We start from the raw sequence: 6,036 nt of genomic DNA, 5'->3' as shown, positions 1-6,036 counted from the left end.
ACTCACAAATCAAATTGTGCTGAACATTAAAAAGTGTGACAGAAATAGATTATCCTAAGCGAAGAAATTGTAAGTTTCAGGCATTTCAAAAATTTAAATTTTAGCCTGGGCAAATTATTTTTACTTGTTGAAAGATGTACGCAAAAAGAAGAACTTGCCTACTTTTAGGAAAAAATAAGTCAACAAATAAACCAAGTAAGTATATTTGATAAGTTTGAAGTTACCATTCTTTTTTCTTTTTAGAGTATCTAATTCACTAAGCAGTGTAATTAAGACAGAATGAGACTCTGCGAAAATTTTTATTTTCACTTAGAGATGAGAATATTGGTGACAGTGCCAAACTAAATCTAAGTCAAAGCAAAGCAAAAAGAAACAACCAACACTGTGTTAAGTTCTTAGAGACTACTGTTAATCTTAGGAAACAAACTAAGGATTGCTGGACGGGAGGGGAGTGTGTGGATGGGGTAATGGGGTGATGAGTGTTGGGGAGAGTATGTGTTGTAACGAACACTGGGTATTGTAGAAGACTGATAAATCACAGGCCTGTACTCCTGAAACAAATAATACATTATATGTTAATTTAAAAATATGTATACACTGGGGAAAAAAGAACAAGGGGAAGAAATGGGGTGGGGTGGTATTCTCTATCCACAAGGCATGCACACACCCAGAGAATGATGCTGAGTGAAAGAAGCCGGTCTTAAAGGGTTACATACTGTATGATTCCATCAGTATTATATTCTTCAAGTATAAAACTAGATCAGCAGTTGCTAGAGGATAGGGAAGGATGTGATTACAAAGGGGGTAGGACTAGAGAGTTTTCTGAGGTGATGTTCTGTATCTGGGTTATAGTGGTGGTGGCATGTGTTAAAATTCATTGAATTGGGCACTTTTTAAAAATCTGTTTTAATGTACGATATTTTTAAATTTGGGGCCCCTGGGTGGCTCTGTCAGTTGAGTGTCCAACTTTTGGTTTCGGCTCGGGTCATGATCTTGGGGTCAGAGACCCAGCTGCACATCGGGCTCCTCACTCAGCTCGGAGTCCGCTGGAGATTCTCGCCCCCTGCCCCTCCTCAACTCTTTCTCTAAAAATAAAAGTTTTTTTTAAAATATAAGTAAATAACTGTTGGTGGGAATGCAAGTTGATACAGCCACTTTGGAGAACAGTGTGGAGATTCCTCAAGAAATTAAAAATAGAGCTTCCCTATGACCCTGCAATTGCACTTCTGGGAATTTACCCCAAAGATACAGATGGAGTGAAAAGAAGGGCCATCTGTACCCCAGTGTTTATAGCAGCAATGGCCACGGTCACCAAACTGTGGAAAGAACCAAGATGCCCTTCAACAGACGAATGTATAAGAAGATGTAGTCCATATACACTACGGAGTATTATGCCTCCATCAGAAAGGATGAATATCCAACTTTTGTAGCAACATGGATGGGAATGGGAAAGATTATGCTGAGTGAAATAAGTCAAGCAGAGAGAGTCAGTTATCATATGGTTTCACTTATTTCTGGAGCATAACAAATAACATAGAGGACAAGGGGAATTAGAGAGGAGAAGGGAGTTGAGGGAAATTGGAAGGGGAGGTGAACCATGAGAGACTATGGACTCTGAAAAGCAACCTGAGGGTTTTGAAGGGGCGGGGCGGTGGAGGTTGGGGGAGCCAGGTGGTGGGTATTAAGGAGGGCGTGTATTGCATGGAGCACAGGGTGTGCTGCAAAAACAATGAATACTGCTATGCTGAAAAGATATAAAAATAATAATTATATATATATATATGTATATATATATATATATACACACATATATGTAAATATAGGTGCTTGGGTGGCTCAGCGGGTTAAGTCTCTGCATTCAACGCAGGTCATGATCTCGGGGTACATCCAGCCCCACATCAGGCTCTCTGCACAGCAGGGAGTCTGCTTCCCACCCCCACCTGCCTCTCTGCCTACCTGTGATCTCTGTCAAATAAATTTTAAAATCATTAAATATATATATGTAAATAAATTATACATATAATCTCATATGTGCGTGTTTAGGTAGATATTCTACATACACAATGTAAATAATATTTTAAAGATACACTAGCAGAAATAAGTCAGACTGAGAAAGACAAATACCATCTGATTTCGCTTATATATGGAATATAAAAAATAAACAAGAATAAACAAAAAGCAGAATGAGACCTATAAACAAACCAATAGTTGATAGAGAGAAAGGGGACAGGAGGATGGGCAAAATGCGTGAAGGTGACTAGGAGGTACAGGTGCTCAGTTATGGAATGAATAAACCACAAGACTAAAGGGTACAATATAGGAAATAAGTCAATAGTATTGTAATATTGTTGTCCAATGACCGATGGTAGCTACATGGGCTGTGAGGCGAGCATAAGGTATAGCGATATGGAATACTTTGTTGTACACCTGAAACTAATATAATACTGTGTGCCATACTCAAATTTTAAAAATGTAAAAAATAGGGGCATCTGGGTGGCTCAGTCGTTAAGCATCTGCCTTCAGCTCATGATCCTAGGGTCTTGGGATTGAGTCCTGCATTAGACTCCCTGCTCAGTGGGGAGCCTGCTTCTCCCTCTCCCACTCCCCCAGTTTGTGTTCCCTCTCTCACTGTTTCCCTCTCTCTCAAATAAATAAATAAAATCTTTATTAATGTAACAACTAGATAAAAGATCCACTAGCATCAAACCGAATTTTTTCCTTGCAGTAATCAGTAGCCTTGAGAGAGAATTAGGAAAAGGAATGCATTTCTGCCTCGGTAATGCCAAGTTTTCTTTCTTCCTGCCATCCTCAGGAAACGCTACTCCTCTGTGCTCCACATTTTGGGAAACAGTGACCGTGCCAGACCTTCATATCCTCACCAAGCCTCATATTTATGAGCTCCAGAGACAGCATAGGGTCTGAAAATGTCCAAGAGAGAAGAGATCATCAGAGTCAATTCCTCCATTCAATGACCTCTGAGTCACAGAGAAGGGGAGGGATCTTCCCATGCCCCCAAGAGTGGTTCAGAGAGAAACTAGCACCTAGATCTCCAGGTTCTGGTTGAGTGGATAGTGTTTCTAAGTGCTCACACAGCCTTTGAGAGAGAGGGAGCACAAGGTGCCCAGAGCTCCTTGGAAACTGATGGAAGCCCCCAAGCCTTGCTTGCACCTGCTTGGACCAGAGGCAGCAGCACTGGGTCCTGCAGTCCTCCTCAGGACGTGGAAGCCCTCCCTGGCCCCCTGCCTGCACTGAGTGCCTCATAAGGACCGGCGAGCCTTCACTTCCATCCTCCATAGCAGAGAAATGAAAGCCAGTCGGTCCTCAAACAGAAAAATATATAAATGAATGAATGAATGAATGAATGAATGAATGAATGAATAAGAATTCCACAAAAACTGCAAAAACAGGCTCGCTTCCCACATACTGCAGACTCAGTCCCACACCACCATGATAAAGTAAGCGAAATGCATTTTTTGGTTTCCCAGGGCATATAGAAATGATGTTACACAATACTGTAGTCTACTACGTGTGCAACAGCATCGTGCCTGAAATAGCCATGGACATACCTTAATGTAAAAGTACTTGATTGCTAAAAAATGCCAACCTGCATTGGATTTCCAGTAAGTTGTCATCTTTTTCTTTTTTTTTTTAATAATGATTTTATTTATTTATTTGAGAGAGAGAGAGAGCGAGCATGAGAGGAGAGAGATCAGCAGGAGAAGCAGACTCCCTGCCGAGCAGGGAGTCTGATGTGGGACTCGATCCCAGGACTCCAGGATCATGGAGTCGAAGGCAGTCACTTAACCAACTGAGCCACCCAGGCACCCCTTGTCATCTTTTTCTTGATGGAAAGTCCTGCCTCCATGGTGATGGCTGCTGACCGATGGCCAGCCACGACTCGGGTGGCTGTGGCAGTTTCTTAAAATAAGGCCACAGGAAAGTTTGCCTCATCCACTGGCTCTGCCTTTCACAGACCATTTCTCTGTAGCATGCAATGCTGTTTGTTAGCATTTGAAACACAGTAGGACTTCTTTCAAAATGGGATTTCGTCCTCTCAAGTGCTGCCACTGCTTTATCAGCTCGTTTTCAATAATACTCTCCGCCCTTTGTGGTCATTTCAAGTCTTCACGGCATCTTCACCACAACTACATTCCAGCTCAGGAAACCATGCTTTGTGCTCATCCATTAGAAGTAACTCCTCAACTGTTCAAGTTTCAGCATCAGGTTGGAGCAATTCAGTCCCATTGTCAGGCTCCACTTCTGATTCTAGTTCTTTGGCTGTTTCCATCACACCTGCGGTTACTTCCTCCACCGACGTCTTGAACCCTCAGTCATCCATAAGGGTTGGAATCCACAGCTTCCAGACTCCTGTTCATGTTCATATTTTGACCTCTTCCCATGAGCCACAGATGTTTTTAATGGCATCTACAATGGTAAACCCTTTCCAGAAGCTTTTCAGTTTATTTTCCCCATATGCATCAGAGGACTCACTGTCTGTGGCAGCTGTAGTCTTTTAAAAATGTATTTCTTAAAGAATAAGCTCAAAAGTAAAAATGACTAGGGCACCTGGGTGGCACAGTCGTTAAACATTTCCACTCAGGTGGTGATCTCAGGGTCATGAGATCCAGTTCCGCGTTGGGCCCTGCACTCAACCTGAAGTTGGCTTGTCCTGCTCCTCTGCCCTCTGCACCCTTTCTCTCTCTCTTTCTCTCCCTCAAATAAATAAATAAATAAATATTTCAAAAAGTCAAAATTTCTCCTTGGCCCATGGGCTGCAGAATGGATGTTGTGACAGCAGGTATGAAAACAACATTAATCTCATGGCACATCCCATCAGAGCTCTTGGGTGACCCTGTGCCTTGTCAACAAGCAATATTTTTTTAAGATTCTATTGATTTATTTGTCACAGAGACACAGACAGACAAAGAGCACAAGCAGGGGGAGCGACAGGCAGAGGCAGAAGCAGGCTCCCCACCAAGCAAGGAACCTGATGGACTCAATCCCAGGACCCTGGGACCATGACCTGAGCCAAAGGCAGATGCTCAACTAGTTGAGCCACCCAGGCAAAGTGTCCCAAGCAGTCATATGTTGAGAGGAATCTTTCTCTTCTTTCTTTCTTCCTTTCTTTCTTCCTTCTTTTTCTTTTGGAGCAGTAGGTCTCAAACAGTGGACTTAAAATATTTAGTAAACCATCCTACAAACATGTGCTATCATCTAGACTTTGTTGTTCCCTTTCTAGAGCACAGACTGAGTAGATTTAGCATAATTCTTAAGGACCTTAGGATTTTCCAAGTGGTAAATAAGCATTGGCTTCAACTTGATCCCCAGCCGCATTAGCCCCCAACAAGAGAGTCAGCCTGTCCTTCAAAGCTTTGCAGCCGGGCATTGACTTCTCTCTCTGAAAGTCCTGGGTGACATCTTGGCTGTCTCATGTGCACTGACAGTCTGCTGAGTAGGGTCACCACCTTCATGAGTCAGCCTCTTCCCGGTCCCTTGCTGAGGCTTCTACGTCAGCACCTACCGTTTCACAGGCACTTTCAGGTTATGAAGTTGGTTTCTTTCCTTGAACCTCATGAGCCAACCTCCGCTGGCCTCAGACTTTGCTTCTGTAGCTTCCCCGGATCTCCGAGCCTTCACAGAATTGAGAGAGTTAGAGCCTTGCTCTGGACTAGCCTTTGGATTAAAGGAACATGGTGGTTTGATCTTCTACCCAGAGCACTCAGACTTAGTCCCTATCAGCAAGAAGGCGGTTTCGCTTTCTTTGTTCACTAGACTAGCACGTTCATTTGCTTTGCATCACAGGTCGACTAACTGGCACAAGAGGCCTTCCCTCCAGCCTCTCTCTACCTGCAACCTGCCTTCCTCACTAAGCTTGGTCGTCCTTCCTTTGGCTTTTAGGTGAGAGATGTGTGACTCTTCCTTTCACTTGAAGACTTAGAAGTTATTGTAGGACTACTTCCTCCTCTCTCTCTCTCCCTGCTTCTCTAACTACTTGTGATCTCTGTCAAATAAATAAATAAAAATCTTTAAAAATAA

The sequence above is a fragment of the Mustela nivalis genome (assembly GCF_964662115.1).
Source record: "Mustela nivalis genome assembly, chromosome: 1".
NCBI lineage: Eukaryota > Metazoa > Chordata > Mammalia > Carnivora > Mustelidae > Mustela > Mustela nivalis.
This window is presented reverse-complemented; position numbering follows the sequence as displayed.